The sequence below is a fragment of the Rutidosis leptorrhynchoides genome, chromosome 1 (genome assembly GCF_046630445.1).
Source record: "Rutidosis leptorrhynchoides isolate AG116_Rl617_1_P2 chromosome 1, CSIRO_AGI_Rlap_v1, whole genome shotgun sequence".
Taxonomy (NCBI): Eukaryota; Viridiplantae; Streptophyta; class Magnoliopsida; order Asterales; family Asteraceae; genus Rutidosis; species Rutidosis leptorrhynchoides.
Window position 1 is genome coordinate 535,965,028 of NC_092333.1, and position 17,200 is coordinate 535,982,227.

Here is a 17,200-nt window from a genome sequence, read left to right on the forward strand (position 1 = left end):
ACTAAGACAAAGAAAAGGTAATCATAACGCCAAAATAGGTGACATGCTTAATAAGTAGAGTAACAAGCAAACGGGTACGATAACCCACATAGTACTAAAAGGAGATTGTTTATGGGCAACATAGCCCCAAATCAACAGGCACGCAGACCTGGTAAAAGTACGTTAACATAAAGTAATTAGAGTACAGATCATCACATCAAAAGGGGGTCATAACACAAACAAACTACAAAGATCATTGCTCCGCAACCACGGCAAGAAGCTCCACAGGCTTAACATCAGAGTGAGCAGCAACAGAGGCGACATAATTAAGTTCAGCATCGGCAAAGCGAGTACACGCAGCATCAACAAGGTCTGGAGCCTGATCAGTATACTCTGGATAACTGCTAAGTTCGAGCTTGCCTTGCTGGGACAACTCAGTCAACAATTTACACCTCTCTTTAAGTTTGCTAGCAAGGACAACATCACCAACCAAAGCGCTCAACTCTTTGCTACGGATAACCTGCTTTTAAACATGTGGAATAACCTGGGTAATAACAGCAGAATAATCTGTCTTCAAACTACCAAACCTCATCTTCTGATCTGCCAGTAATTTTGCTTCCTGACGAAGAACCTTATTCTCCTCCTCTAAGTCAGCTATCCTCTTCTCATCCAGCTTCTGCTTCTCCTGCATGCTCAGAATCTCACTCTTGGCTGATTTCACCTCCTCCTCCCAAGATGTGTTCAACAACAATTGTTCCTGTAACTTCTTCACAGACTCCTTGGAAGATGCATTGACATCCCTAAGCTCTTCCACCTCCTTCTCTAAACATATAACATCGCCAGATTTCTGCTTCAAACGAGAAAGGACAAGATGATTATAGATAGCAGAACGATAGTTATGGGCGGTGTAAACATCAATGAGCTTAGAGGTATCCACAAAGGCATCTTCGAATTCAGAAGGAATCATCTCATCGAACACATTGAAACAAGCTTCTAAAGAAGGGATAGCAGGAATATCACCTACAAAAGCACATAAATTTGTTCAAGCGAGAAGAGCAGTTAATATAAAAAACGCTAACAAATAAGAAGCTTACCCAAGGGAACGTTGTCACCGGAACCTTCAATTTGAGCTTCATCATCGGTATCTTCGTCATGAAGAGCAAACTTAGCCTTCTTCAAGGGGGAACCAGAAACAACCTCTTTCATCTTCCTGGCAATCTTTTGGTTCCTAGAGGCCCTAACAGGAATGCTCTTAGATACGTCAGTTTCTGCATTAACATCAATAGGTTCATGCTCTGAGGCAAACTTAGCACTGAGTTGTACCTTGGGGGCACTTGACTCCACCTTAGCGTTGGGTTGAACCTTGGGGGCACTTGACTCAGCCACTTTCTCCGGTTTGCTGTCCACCTCCATAAAACCAGAACAGGAGGGAGAGCCAAGCTCTTTAACCACAGTACTAGCACGGACGGCTTCAGTCATCTGTTTCAGCCCAAAAGATTTGATAACGTTTCACAAAGACATCTCTACAAAAGCGATCAAGGTTAGAAAAAATTAACACAAGAAAGTATAAACAAGGATAAAACCTAAGACATATAACACCTACCCCGTTCCCCACAAAAGTACACAGGGATAGCTTCGCCTTTTTCCCAGGAAGTGCCATGCCTAGTTTAAAAAGAAGAGAATCTGGAAGAGTTGAAGGAATAATAGGATGACGACAAATCCTACTAAAGAGAGGATCATCTTTAGCATCCTCAGGAATAGGATCACTATATTGCTTGGGAACGGTGGCCCATCTGATGTCAACGGCATTAGGATATTTATCCGGAAAGAAAAAAGATTTCTTGATATAAACGAAGGAATCCTTCCAATTCCTTACATCAGGAATGGAAGAAGCAAAACACATTGGAGTATCAGTCAAGCTACCCCTATTTTTGCGTCGCTTGGCAATGATAACCCAATTCCCAGCGTCACCAATTTGAAAGAAACAGCGAAACAAGTCAACTGAGTGCTGACTGCCATAAGCTTTGCACATATATTCAAAAGCCAAGATCTTTTTAACGGCGAGGGGGTGGACAATCGAAACATGGACTTTGAAGTAATCAAGAACACTAAGAATTAATGATGAAATGGGAATCCTAAGGTTGCACTCTGTAAATGATTGCGTGTACATTCCGACGTAATCCGCCGGAAAATCTAGCATGAACTTACCAGATTCCGGCAAAATCATGTCGTCTCCTTTGAGACCTAGAGTTTTACAGAGGCGTTTTAAACGCTCAGGGGTCACGGCACTAGAAATCGATCGAAGCCCTACTTTAGCCATAACAAAATAACAAAAAAGACAACAAGATGGGGAGCAATACCTTTTTTGAGAAATAGGAAGTATGATTGGACGATGAAGAATAGCAAAAGAAAAAGAAAAGGGAAAAATGAAAGAGAAAATTAAGAGATTAACTTTTTATTACCCTTGAGCAGCAACCGTCAAATCAATTACAGAATTACTTTGGTAACCGCACCAGGAAATTACCATTTCACCCTTCAACCCTATTTTAACAGTAAAGAATTCGTAGGGGCAGAAAGGTAATCGCATCCGGGTAATTAATTGCAAGGATCAGAGGCGTCAAATCAAGCTATCATGTGGCAGATTGAGTTTAATTCAACATAGCTTGGTTAAAAAGCTTCGTAAAAATTAAACTGGGGGGCTTGATAGTGTATCCCCCCGTCAAGACACACAAAGCTACGCTAACGAAGGTATCACGTCTAACGATGATAGATGACATAAGGTTGGATCACAAGAACGCATATGTCAAATACAAACTAAAGGCGGGATATCCTTGAAATCAAATAATGGCGCTCAAAGGACAGAAGAAGAATGCCATCAAATAAGAATCCCAATATTCAGAGTTGGTACAAATCCACTTCCGTCATACGAAGCAATCGTAACGAAGGAAAGTATTGACGAAGGGATCACGGTTACTAATGGAAAGGGACCTCTCCTAAGGTCACGAGATCACCTACACTGAAGGAGAGGAGTTAACGGGTTGACCAAACTCGTTACCACTAACATCCAAATGACAAAAGAGGAATGCTGCAGGCTAACTTTCTTGGACCACCAGAGATTACAGTCAACCGAAGGGAAAGTCCCCTTTGTGTCATCAGAGATTGCCTCGAAGACTAAATCTACCTAGAAAACTGATGACAAGGCTATTATCTAACTCTATATAAAGGGAGCATGATCCCTGGACAAGGGACACACTCAGTCATAATCACTCATACACAAACACTCTCAATGAGTTACCTCCGTATCTTGGTGGCGTAAAGTATGATACCTTCGTACTACCTTCGGGGAATCGCCAACAAGCATACATCCACCATCATATCACCCCATATCGTCCATTTAGTGATCAGATCCCAACTTTCTTGTTCAGCTAACAAGGTGTGCCAAGAATTGTACAAACACCCACCTAAATAAATAAATTAATTAATACAATGTATTACATCACCTTTATTGCACAATGTACAAACAAAAAAGCACAAACTACTATACCGTATATTCAAAGATGCTTGAAATTGGCTTGGGGCATCACGATTTTTTTGTTGAAATAGTAATAATAGAGTTTAATGTTACAAAAATAGAAATGTTAAAATTTGTTTTACAAAACTAGTAAAACCGGAGTTTGGAACTCCGGTTTATCACTTTTTACTCGAAACCGGAGTTTGGAACTCCGGTTTGCGTTCTCTCTCCTCAGTCAGTAACTTTCAGTGGACGCCACATGGCAGGAATATGAGGAGAGAGAAGACAAACCGGAGTTCCAAACTCCGGTTTTGGGTAAAAAGTGACAAACCGGAGTTCCAAACTCCGGTTTTACTAGTTTTATAAAACAAATTTCAACATTTCTATTTTTGTAACATTTAACTCTATTATTACTATTTCAAAAAAAAAATCGGGCATCACGCTAGCACATTGGCGCTAGGAAAGAAGGTTGCTAGTAGTAGTGCCAAAGATTTCTAGATTAGCATTAGCGATACTAGCACTCTTAGGAGATCAAACAAATTGAAATCATCCATTCAATAATCTTTTAATATGTTTTTTGATACTAAATTAGTTGCAACTCCCCAAAATCAGTGGCATTTAAATAAAGAAAAAATATATCAAGGAGCCAGCCTGTAGTATATATATTTTTTTCCTTTCCAATGATATGTATAGGTTCACCTCTCAAGATTAGACTTATTTTATGACAATAATACGATTAGACATCCATGTTAAAACCCAATTAATTTTTTTAAGAAGTTTGACTTTGACTATCATTAAATTAATGTTTTTCATTATCCACCACCAAAGTCACACAGAGTATCTTATAAGGTTGCGACTTGCAAAAATACATGTAAAACACACGCATTCACTCCACTTATAAACAACAGTGCATAGCTGCAAAAAGAATCAAAGTAAATAAATTCAATCATCTCTTCGTCTTCTAACTGGCTATCAAGTCAATGCCTATAAATTCCTTTGTTTACTTATTATTAGTCTTCCTGATCACACCCACTGCTTTATCATCGTTGATAACCCATGATGAAGAGTGTTTAGCTTTGTTTGAATTCAAACAAAATATTCTTCATCAAGATTACACTACTTCTTTTAGTGGTGGCCTTCAAAAGTTAGTTTCTTGGAGAAGACCTACAACTAGTAATATGTCAGATCACGGTTCTTCTGATTGTTGTTGGTGGGATGGTGTGGTGTGTAGCAACAACGATCGCCATGTAATTGAGCTTGACTTGAGCGAAAGCTCAATCCGTGGAACCATCAACTCTAATAGTACTCTGTTTAACCTTGTTTATCTTCAAAAGCTTAACCTCTCGATGAACAATTTCGCTGAATCTCAAATCCCATCTGAAATTGCTCGTCTAAAGCACTTAAGAAGCCTTGATCTTTCTGATTCAGGATTCAGTGGCGAAATCCCAAATGAAATCTCACATTTGAACCAACTATCTTTGTTGGACTTGTCATTAAATTCACTAAAGCTTCAAACTCCTAGCTTGTTGCAAAACTTGACTAGACTCGACACACTTCATCTCACACACGTGAACATCAGTTCTTCCTTACCGCAATTTTTGGCCAATTTTTCTTCCTTGACGTCAATTAGTTTTCGAGATTGTCATCTTCAAGGTGAATTTCCAGTAGCAATACTTCACTTACCGAAGTTGAAATATCTTAGCTTAGCACTCAATCCCGAACTCACCGGTTCCTTGCCTGAGTTTCATAACGACACCTTACTCGAGTATCTGAATCTGTTTACAACAGGTTTCTATGGGAAAATACCAGAATATATAAGCAACCTAAATCACTTGGTATTCTTCGTGCTTGCTAATTCCTTTTTCTCGGGTAGCATCCCAGGCTCACTCTCTAACTTGACACAACTCACTTCATTGGGTCTTGGAAAAAACAATTTCACAGGCACTGTTCCTTCATTGGTACGTCTATCGAAACTCAAGAAACTGGAATTTGGTTACAATGATTTCGACAAGGGGAATGACTACATTGGATTGGAAAACTGGCAAACATTGAAGAGCTCTATCTAGATGATATGAACATATACCAAGAAATCTTACCCTCACTTGCAAACTTAACCAAACTTGGTGTTGTTCAAATGGCCAAAAATAATATTTTTGGCCGTATCCCATCTTCATTTATGAACCTCACCCAACTAACATCAGTCAGTATTTTTGATAATCGATTGCACGGAACGATTTCAAGTGCATTTTCTAACTTCAAACAGCTAAACCTCGTTGACCTAACAGGTAACAAATTTGAAGGCACGGTGGACCTAGACATATTTTTAGGACTCAACAAACTCGAAGCTTTGAATTTAGGTGGATTAGAAGTTGTCACCACTAACAACTATGTTAGACATTGTAAACCCCATGAATATTATTGATGATATCAAACACTATTTATAGAGTACATAGAACATTTTGGAAACCCTAATAACCTGAAACCCTAACGGACCCAAACCCACAATCGGGTTGGGCCATTATCAATCATCTAACACTCCCCCGCAGTCCGAACGGTGAAATCACGAAAGTTCGGACTGGAAGGAAAAACACTAACAAACAAAATAAACAAAAGTATTTTTTTTTTATTTGTGGCACTGAATAGACCGATATACGCTGATTTGGTTGCGTCTTTCTTGACGGCTTCTCCTTTTCCGTAACGATTTTTTTTCTTTACGCCGTGGCTTGATGTGCCTAAGGATCAAGTACCGCTTTGATAAAGCAACTTTTGTTGGCAATAACAATATTCTTCAATGCTGCAAACAAAATTTTTCACTATATTCTCTCTTTTTTTCAGGCTTTGGAACCTAGTCAAGCTAGGCGGCTCAGTCCCACGCCGATTATGAATGCGAATCAAGGATAATGATACTAATAAATAAAAAGAACAATAAAGAGATTTTGGGCACACGAAAAAAAAAATCAAACTTATCACGGAATATGAACTTTCCAAATACGTGATTGCAAAATATCAGGGTATCTTTTTTTTTTTTCTAATAAAAAAAATAGTACTAATTAACAAATAAGATAGAGGAGATCTTTGGAGAGTTCAACTAAACGAAAAACAAAGGAGTTAATTTGGGGATCATTGACCACCAGAAGAAACGATCGAATGATTTTTTTTTTTTTTTTTTTTTTTTTACGGGAACAGGAAAAGAAAAAAAGAGAAATTGAAGATCAATAGCATTAGACGGCTTGTTTTTGAGATTTTGAATGAAAATTAAAAACAGAAAAACTAGGTGGTTAAGTTTTAGGATCATGGATGATAAGAAGAACTATAATCACACAAATCAATGCACATGACGGTGATAAAAAAAAAAATACACGGAGGATTCATAAGATGTAGGTGTAGATAGTGGGGTAAACAATCATACAAGAAAAAGATGGTGAACGACTAATAATACATGATGACGGTGGCGACCATTTTTAGGGTTTAACCAGGATCATACCCTTCTAATACCATGTTAGACATTGTAAACCCCATGAATATTATTGATGATATCAAACACTATTTATAGAATACATAGAACATTTTGGAAACCCTAATAACCTGAAACCCTAACGGACCCAAACCCACAATCGGGTTGGGCCATTATCAATCATCTAACAAACTACACCGATGGCACCCTTCCTGAACTCAAGATATTGCGACTGTCATCATGTGACTTGCAGGAATTCCCTGCCTTCCTCCGCTTCCAAAAGGAAATAATAGTCTTAGATCTTCGCGACAACAAAATTGGTGGTCTCATCCCTGAGTGGATTTTTAGCAATAGTAGACGAACAATGTATTTTATTAGTCTTTCAAGCAATAAGATGATAGGAGAGATACCGTCATCGATATGTCAAGCGGAATCCCTTCGTTATTTGTATCTGGGTTCTAACAGCTTGACTAGAACCCTTCCTACATGTTTAGGAAACTTTAGCAACTCACTAGTGACCTTGATTCTTAATCAAAATAAGTTTCATGGCACAATCCCATATACCTTTACCCGTGAAAGCCTCTTGAAGAATATTGATTTGAGTGAGAATAAATTTATGGGTCCCTTACCGAAATCATTAGCTAATTGTACTAACTTGGAGGTTCTCAACGTTGGAGATAATTCTTTTGATGGTGTCTTCCCGTTTTGGTTAGGTACTCTTACAGAACTTCAAGTGCTTATCTTAAGGTCCAATAGATTTTTCGGTTCTATTCAAGATAAATATACTTTTAGGTCGGATTTCCCCAAGTTACGTATCTTGGACCTTTCAAATAATGGCTTCAGTGGCCAACTACCTGACAACTACTTCAAGACTTAGAAGGCAATGAAATCTATTAATGTTGTCGATTCGTCTACTATGGGAGACACGGATCTCACTGGAGTATATGTGACTGCCACAGAAGTGATTGTCAATATATTCGTTATGTCACTAATAACCAAAGGTGTGAATACAGAGTACCCAACGATTTTAAACATATTTACTGCAATTGACCTCTCTTGTAACAGTTTTGAAGGAGTGATCCCACAATCACTCACAGATCTTCGTGGCCTTGAGTCACTTAATCTTTCCAACAACCACCTTACAAGCTACATCTTACCATCATTAGGGAACCTAAAGAAGCTTGAATCTTTAGATCTCTCCCATAATGAGCTATCGGGAAAAATTCCTCGAGAACTATTACAACTTGACTTCCTTGCCATGTTCAACGTGTCATTTAACCATCTTGAAGGGCACATACCAACTGGAGAACAGTTTTATACATTTGAGAACTATTCCTACGTGGGTAATGTTGATCTGTGTGGACAACCAATGTCCAAGGATTGTCAAGGTTCAACAACATCAACATTTCCACAAACAATCAATGAGTACGAGTCTATCTTCCCAGATGACATAATCGATTGGGTTGTCATATTCTCGGGATTTTTAAGTGGGTCGGTAATTGGACTTCTTTTGTGTAAATTTCTATATGCAAGGTAACACGTGATGGAATTTAACAAGAATCAAAACAACAAGTCCTTATAATTAACATGTTCATAAAACCATTTTATGATTTAAAGAAAGCAGAAGCATGAATAAAAGGTCCATGTTTATTTGTTTTACCATTAAGTTAAATTCCATGTAAATATCAAGTCATGAATCTATGCTTACAAATATAACAAGTAGAGAAGAGATTATATACCTCCTCAAGCTAGTTGAGGGTTGTTTCCAAGTTGCAAGATGATGATGAAGATGATGAACTATAAAGCTTCTAACTTGAAGCCTCAAGCAAGTAATACCCACAAGTAATAACCCCAATACCTTTGTAATTAGTTAGGATTTAATTGACACTAGATATGAGCTTGTAAAAACTAAATTTAGAACTCCCTTTGGTCAATAAAAGGCCACGGCCTTCAGCACATTTCCAGCAGAATTCTGTGCAGTTTACAAGCTCTTTTGATCTATTATCTCACTTGAAAGAAGTGGTCAAGCCTAGGTACAAGTATATAGCATGCACCTATGAAGTTGTGTATGTGTTGGAAGTTCCAAAATGAGCATGGGTTGTCTCCTAGGAGTCCCAAAAAAAACTGCCCATTCTTTTATATTTTATAACAAGATTCAATTTTATAAAACTAGTAATAATTTTATAAAACTTGTATAAAATACACATGTATTTGTTACTTGCAATAATTTTATAAACCATTTTATAAAATATAACACAACATAATTATTTAAACCTATAAATAATTAAATCCATATCATATATAAATTATCCAAATAATTTATCTCAAGTGATTATAATTTAGAAAACCGATTTTCTAAAGTTCAAGTGTCGCGTATTCATTTAACAATCCAACCGTTAAAATAAATACATATAAAGTGTTGGTAAGCTTGTTATTGGGTATGACCCGACTTGGATCATAACATAGTGGCCATGTTAATTTAATATGTCTCTCGGGCATGCGAAATACCTTCAATCTCCCACTTGCACGAGAAACATAAGAAATTAATGCAAGTGATGGATACCACCTAACGACCGTCCATCACCCCCAATATGTTATGACTTTGTGCCATTCAATAACATCATCCTATTCGAGTTCCCATCTCGAATATGAATAGGTGAATCTTTTCATTATATCCTTTCGTCCTAGATGACATGTTAAATCCAAGAGACACAGAGTGATCACTCTCTTCAAGATTTAACTTTATCAGGCCTTAGATATCTGACTCTCAACGAATAAGAGGGACAAATTCCATATTGACTACATACGTCCAAAATATATACCTTGCATTATACCTGAGCTCTTCCTTGTGAACTACCATATTTTAGAATAGCGAAGGAAAGAATCAAGGCGCAATACTTGGTAAATATCCGAACCCAATATGCATATCAGGTCAGAGGATACAATGACATTTGCCTTTACTCAAGATTACATGTGATCAACCACAAAGGCTCCATTTAGTAAATCTTGAGGGTGGGTCTTCCAATATTTGTATCCCACAAATATCTATGAACCTTGGTTGCAACCTTGCCCCACATTCATCCCGTGAATGTATACCAATCCAAGTTCATAATAGTCTAAACCTCACACTTGTTCCCACGAATGTGATCGACTACGGAATTTAGAATAATTACTTATTCATGGATAAAATATGCAAAATAGGAACATGACTCAAAATAAATTAATACCATAATTATATTATTGAGTTTGAACAATTTCGTTCCATTACAATACTTAAAACAGATCATGACCAATCACTAAAATATCGAAGCCCTAATGCACAAACATGTCCTGTATGTTTTGATCCATGTATGAGCTTCGTGAGAGGATCCGCTATATTAAGATCTGTGTGAACTTTACGAATACATATCTTTCCTTTTTCAACTTCATCCCTTATGTAGTTGAATCTCCGCTCAATGTGACTGGTCTTTTGGTGAGCACGAGGTTCTTTGATTTGAGCAATCGCACCCTCGTTGTCACAAAAGATCTCAAGAGGGTCCTGAATGGAAGGGACTACTCCTAAGTCGTCGATGAATTTCTTCATCCATGCAGCTTCCTGAGCTGCCAATGATGCGGCGATGTACTCCGACTCTGTAGTGGATAATGCAACAACATCCTTTTTTGAACTCTTCCAAGAGACCGCACCTCCATTTAATGTGAAGACATAACCGGATTGTGATCGAGAATCATCTCGATCAGTTTGGAAACTCGAGTCCACGTAACCCTTTACAGCAAGTTCCCCCTCACCAGATCCATATATTAGAAACATATCCTTAGTCCTCCTAAGGTATTTCAATATACTTTTAACCGCAATCCAATGACTGTTTCCTGGGTTATTCTGGTATCTACTTGTCAAGCTTAGGGCGCATGACACATCCGGTCTAGTGCATATCATTGCATACATGATTGACCCAATAGCAGATGCATAAGGGACTCTCTTCATTCTCTCTTGTTCATCTTTCGTGGTAGGGCACTGAGATGAACTGAGGGGCGTTCCTCTTTGAATAGGTACCAAACCACTCTTAGAGTTCTCCATCTTGAACCTTTTCAAGACCTTTTCAATGTATGCACTTTGATTCAAACCTATCAGTTTCTTGGATCTATTCCTGTAGATCCCAATCCCCAAAATGTATTGTGCTTCTCCAAGATCCTTAAAGGAGAAGCATTTACTTAGCCAAGTTTTAACTCCTTGCATTGCCGGAATATCATTTCCAAATAACAATATATCATCCACATACAGTACAAGGAACATGATAGTGCTCCCACTAGCTTTCTTGTATACACAAGCTTCATCACCATTTTTGATGAAGCCAAATTTCTCGGCATCCTCATTAAAACGATGATTCCACATTCTAGATGCTTGTTTCAATCCGTAGATTGACTTCTTTAACTTGCATACCTTTTTAGGATATTTCTGATCAACAAACCCTTCAGGCTGAACCATATAGACATCTTCCACAAGATATCCATTTAGGAAAGCGGTCTTGACATCCATTTGCCATATTTCATAATCATAATGAACAGCAATGGCAAATAATATCCTAGTAGACTTTAGCATTGCCACAGGCGAAAAAGTTTCATCATAGTCAACCCCTTGAGTTTGAGTGAAACCTTTTACTACAAGTCTAGCTTTATATGTATCCAAGTTTCCATGTATGTCAGTTTTCATTTTGAAAAGCCATTTACAATCAACTAGCCTAGAGCCAGCAGGTTGTGCAACAAGTTCCCAAACTTGGTTGTCATACATGGATTGCATCTCAGCGTTCATGGCTTTCTGCCATTTATCCTTATCAATCCTTGATAAAGCATCTTGGTAGTTTGCTGGTTCATCCAAATCAACCACATAGCAACCATCCATGAGAAACCCATATCTCTCAGGAGGATTACTAATTCTACCAGATCTGACGTCTTGTGTATTTTGATCATCCATTTGATCATTCTCAACATTTTCATGTTGAGTGCTAGTGTCAACCAATTGTGTATCATCTACTTGATCTCGAACCTCTTCAAGATCTATCTTCCTTTCACTATCGCCTTCCATTAGGAACTTAGTCTCAAGGAATTCTGCCTTTCGAGCAACAAATACATTCTGCTCGAAAGGATCATAGAAATAATATCCCATATCATCCTTGGGATATCCTATGAAGATACACTTCGTGGATCGAGCATCCAACTTATTAGGGATGTAACGCTTAGGATAAGCTTCACATCCCCATACCTTTAAGTATGATAGAGATGGAGGTTTTCCAAACCATATCTCATGAGGAGTTCGTTCCACTTTCTTGGTTGGGGCCATATTTAAAATACGAGCCGCGGAGCATAGACAATAACCCCAAAATGATAGAGGTAACGAGCTTCTAGCCATCATAGATCGAACCATATCCATTAGGGTTCGGTTCCTCCTTTCGGAAACTCCATTTAGTTGGGGTGTTCCAGGAGGAGTGAGCTGCGAGATAATCCCACAACTTTTAAGATGATCTTGGAAAGCATCGCTTAGGTATTCACCTCCTCTATCGGTACGAAGTACCTTGATTATCTTACTGAGTTGATTTTGTACTTCGTTTTGATACTCTTTGAATGCTTCAAAAGTTTCGTCCTTATGTCTTAACAAGTAGACATATCCGAAACGACTGAAGTCATCAATGAAAGTAACGAAGTATCTTTCACCATTCCGAGTTATGGGCTTAAAGGGTCCACATACATCCGAATGTATTAATCCCAATAAGTCCTTAGCCCTTTCGTAGGTCCCTTTGAAAGGTGCTTTAGTCATTTTGCCTTGTAAACAAGATTCACATACATCAAACGAGTCTAGTTCATTTGATTTCAAAAGGCCATTCTTTTGAAGTGTATGTATTCGATTCTTGTTTATGTGACCAAGGCGACAATGCCATAAGTAGGAATCACTCAAATCCCTTTTGAGTTTCTTAGTGCTAGTATGGTATATTGAGCTACTAGATGATGTGTCATCATGAACCAATTCATAAATTCCATTTGAAGACGAAGCCTTAAAATAGAATACATTATCTAAATAAACGTGGATATCATCATTAACAAAATTAAGATAAAAACCACATTGTTTTAAACGGGAAACTGAAATAATGTTTCGACATAAATCCGGTGCATACAAAACATTGTTCAAAATAAGTTCCAAACCACTTGGAAGCTTTAATACAAAGTCTCCTTGAGTCTTCACTTGCACTTTGGCTCCATTACCCATAAAGAGACTTGATGTTCCCGTTTGCTTGCTACTTCTTTTGAACTCCTACAAAGAATTGCAAATGTGAGTTCCATATCCAGTGTCTAATACCCATGTATTAGAAGAAGTAATACTAAGCTCTATATATACCATATATATATATTACCTGAGGTTTGCCCCGCATCCCTCTTTTCCTTCAAATCCTTAAGGTAGACCGGACAGTTGCGTTTCCAGTGACCCATTTCACCGCAACCGAAGCACGGGTCTTCCTTGGGGTTTGCTTGTCCGGCAACCTTTTGCTTCTTGTTCTTGTTTTTGGTTGGGGTAACCATCCTCCCCTTTCCCTTACCTTGATGGGTGGGTCCTTTCCTCTTAGCCGCCTTTGGCTTAAAGGTGTTGTTACCTTTGGACCCACCATCATTGATCATTAGCACGGGTGAAGCCCTCTTACCCATGCTAGTTTCCGCCGTCCTAAGCATGCCATGAAGTTCGCCAATGGTCTTATCCATCCCATTCATATTGTAATTAATCACAAATTGGTCAAACCTATTTGACAAGGAGTTTAGGATAAGATCCGTGGCTAGCTCATTAGATATGTTGAGATTAAGACGGTTTGCGCGATCAATGAGGTTTTTCATCTTAAGGACATAAGATGAAACGGATTGGGAGTCGTCCATACGACATGCATGAAGCGCTCGAACGGTCTCGAAGCGCTCGACACGTGCTTGTTGAAGGAACATCTCCTTCAATTGTGTGATCATGTCGTATGCAGTATGATGCTCGAAATCCTTTTGGAGTTCGAGTATCATAGTCTCAAGCATTAGGCAAGCGACTTGCACCGAATCGGCGCAATACTTATCCCAATAAGCCATGCCTTCCGTATCATCCTCGTTAGGTTGATCGGGAATGGGGTCTTCCAACACATACGCCTTATCCTCAAGTTTGAGGACAATCCTAAGATTGCGGAACCAATCCATAAAGTTCGTATGGTTGAGTTTGTCTTTCTCGAGGAGAGACCTTAACGATAGGTTGTTCAAGTTAATAGGTGCGTTTTGCATGTTGTTGTTATTGGCGGCCATCTACAAAATTTAACAAAGTTCATTTAAGTATCGATTTTAAATTTAATAAACAATACCCTTTTAAATTTTAATTGACTTATTAAATATTAGAATCCAACGGTAAGTCAAATTTCGGTTAGGTGACCTTTATCCCGTTGTTTGATTTAGCTAGGTAGTCATTTATATGACAATTGCAATCCTTTTGCAACTTCTAAATTATGGGATCATGCAATCCTTTTGCATGGCATATTTATCTCATCAACGCCTATTTGTTCCTCATGCTTCGGTGACCCTAAGTTCATGATTCCCAAATCAAGTCGTCCTACTTGTGTAAACATGTAAAATTAACATACAAGTGGTTAGGTGACCTTTATCCCACAAGCATGTGAATTTTACCTTAACCATATTAGTTAGCTCATAACGGTTAGGTGACCTTTATCCCATTATGAGTTCCCTACTATGTTTAAGTATCCCACAAAAGGATGGCGTTAAACTTGTTTACCTTGTCGATTAAGGGATTTTAAGTTTTCGTTAATTCTAGTTTAAGAAAACATTTATGCCATACACCAACATGCATTTAGTGTATGGTTAATTTAAAATCCATTTTCAAGTCTTGTAATTTTAGCCAATTACTTGATATAAACCATTTTATATATACGATCCTTATCATGTTCTTAATAACTGTTTATTAATGTCCTTTTAGCCGTTTTAATTTAGCCATTTAAATTGACGTTTTGCATGTCGTTAATAATTTAACCAATTAAATTGTAGTTATGCTTGTTGTTAACTTGAGTAGAACTTGTTGTAGTAACATACACAATCCACAATCATACAAGAAATATAACAACCACGCATGCAAACAAATGTGTTCACAATTAAGCCAATTTGGTAGACATTTGTTTAGCCGAAAACAAATGTCACCGGTTAAGGGTTATAACACTAAGTAGGAGATTTCAAAATCTCCCACTTAATCTTGCATCCAAATGCATCTTCCAAGTCTTCATCTTGTATCTTCATTTTTACAAAAACATATCCTAATACATTTTTCTAGAAAATGAAAATACAACCTAATCTATTTTACATACCAAATATAAAATAAATTACATAACCAAAATAACAATATTACAAACCAACTTGAATGAATATTACAACCACATGAATGAATTAATATTACATACCAAATGAATTATTAATAATCATCCAAACATGTAACCATTCAAACAAAAGGTCAAGGCTTGATTGTGAACTTCAACATACAACAAATTTGACCAATTTGCAAGTTCCAAACCCATTTGGAACTCTTCTTAAAATCGGCCAACTATACCAACCCTCCCAAACCCGAAAGTTTTTGCATTCCATATTCATGCATGTACTTAGAATGCAAATGTAGTGGGTTTAAAGGCCATATAAGAAGCATAATCCATAGACTTCGGCTCTAGATACCATTGATGAAATTTAACAAGAATCAAAACAACAAGTCCTTATAATTAACATGTTCATAAAACCATTTTATGATTTAAAGAAAGCAGAAGCATGAATAAAAGGTCCATGTTTATTTGTTTTACCATTAAGTTAAATTCCATGTAAATATCAAGTCATGAATCTATGCTTACAAATATAACAAGTAGAGAAGAGATTATATACCTCCTCAAGCTAGTTGAGGGTTGTTTCCAAGTTGCAAGATGATGATGAAGATGATGAACTATAGAGCTTCTAACTTGAAGCCTCAAGCAAGTAATACCCACAAGCAATAACCCCAACACCTTTGTAATTAGTTAGAATTTAATTGACACTAGATATGAGCTTGTAAAAACTAAATTTAGAACTCCCTTTGGTCAATAAAAGGCCACGGCCTTCAGCACATTTCCAGCAGAATTCTGTGCAGTTTACAAGCTCTTTTGATCTATTATCTCACTTGAAAGAAGTGGTCAAGCCTAGGTACAAGTATATAGCATGCACCTATGAAGTTGTGTATGTGTTGGAAGTTCCAAAATGAGCATGGGTTGTCTCCTAGGAGTCCCAAAAAAAACTGCCCACTCTTTTATATTTTATAACAAGATTTAATTTTATAAAACTAGTAATAATTTTATAAAACTTGTATAAAATACACATGTATTTGTTACTTGCAATAATTTTATAAACCATTTTATAAAATATAACACAACATAATTATTTAAACCTATAAATAATTAAATCCACATCATATATAAATTATCCAAATAATTTATCTCAAGTGATTATAATTTAGAAAACCGATTTTCTAAAGTTCAAGTGTCGCGTATTCATTTAACAATCCAACCGTTAAAATAAATACATATAAAGTGTTGGTAAGCTTGTTATTGGGTATGACCCGACTTGGATCATAACATAGTGGCCACGTTAATTTAATATGTCTCTCGGGCATGCGAAATACCTTCAACACGATCGGTTCATTGATCGAATTGGGATGAGGAATGACACATGGGTAAGGCCACTACGTAAGAAGAGGAGAAACTAAGTATGCCTATGATAAATGTATCTTTTATCTTGATAAATCACAGGCATAAAACATCCACGTGTCAGCACCTTATGCATTCTCACACAATACCTTTTTGTCGGAGTTTTCAATTAAAAAATTCAGAAAAATCCTCATACTGACGCGTGTTCCCAAATTGATCAGTTTACTCCTTTTTTCAAACCCGATAATCCTTTTTAACAACAAAACCGCCTAATTTGATATTTTCCTAAAATTATGTTGATTTTTCATCGGCCACAGATCACAACAACAATATGGATGTTGATGATTACTTCATTACTTCTCATTCGCGATTTAGGGTTTGCAACGTATAGAAGATGAATTAGGGCTATCAAAATCATCGCCAAATCATTCATCTGGTAAAGTAAATCTTAATAACTTGAAAATTTTTGCTCATCCTCATACATTAATCGACGCTGCTCTAGGTATGTTCTACACCTTTACATAA

General features: G+C 37.3%; 1 pseudogene; it reads left to right on the forward strand.

Moving 5' to 3' along the window:
* The first annotated feature begins 4,470 nt into the window (after positions 1-4,470).
* Positions 4,471-16,734, forward strand: LOC139842576 (receptor-like protein 6; annotated as a pseudogene).
* Positions 16,735-17,200: the final 466 nt, after the last annotated feature.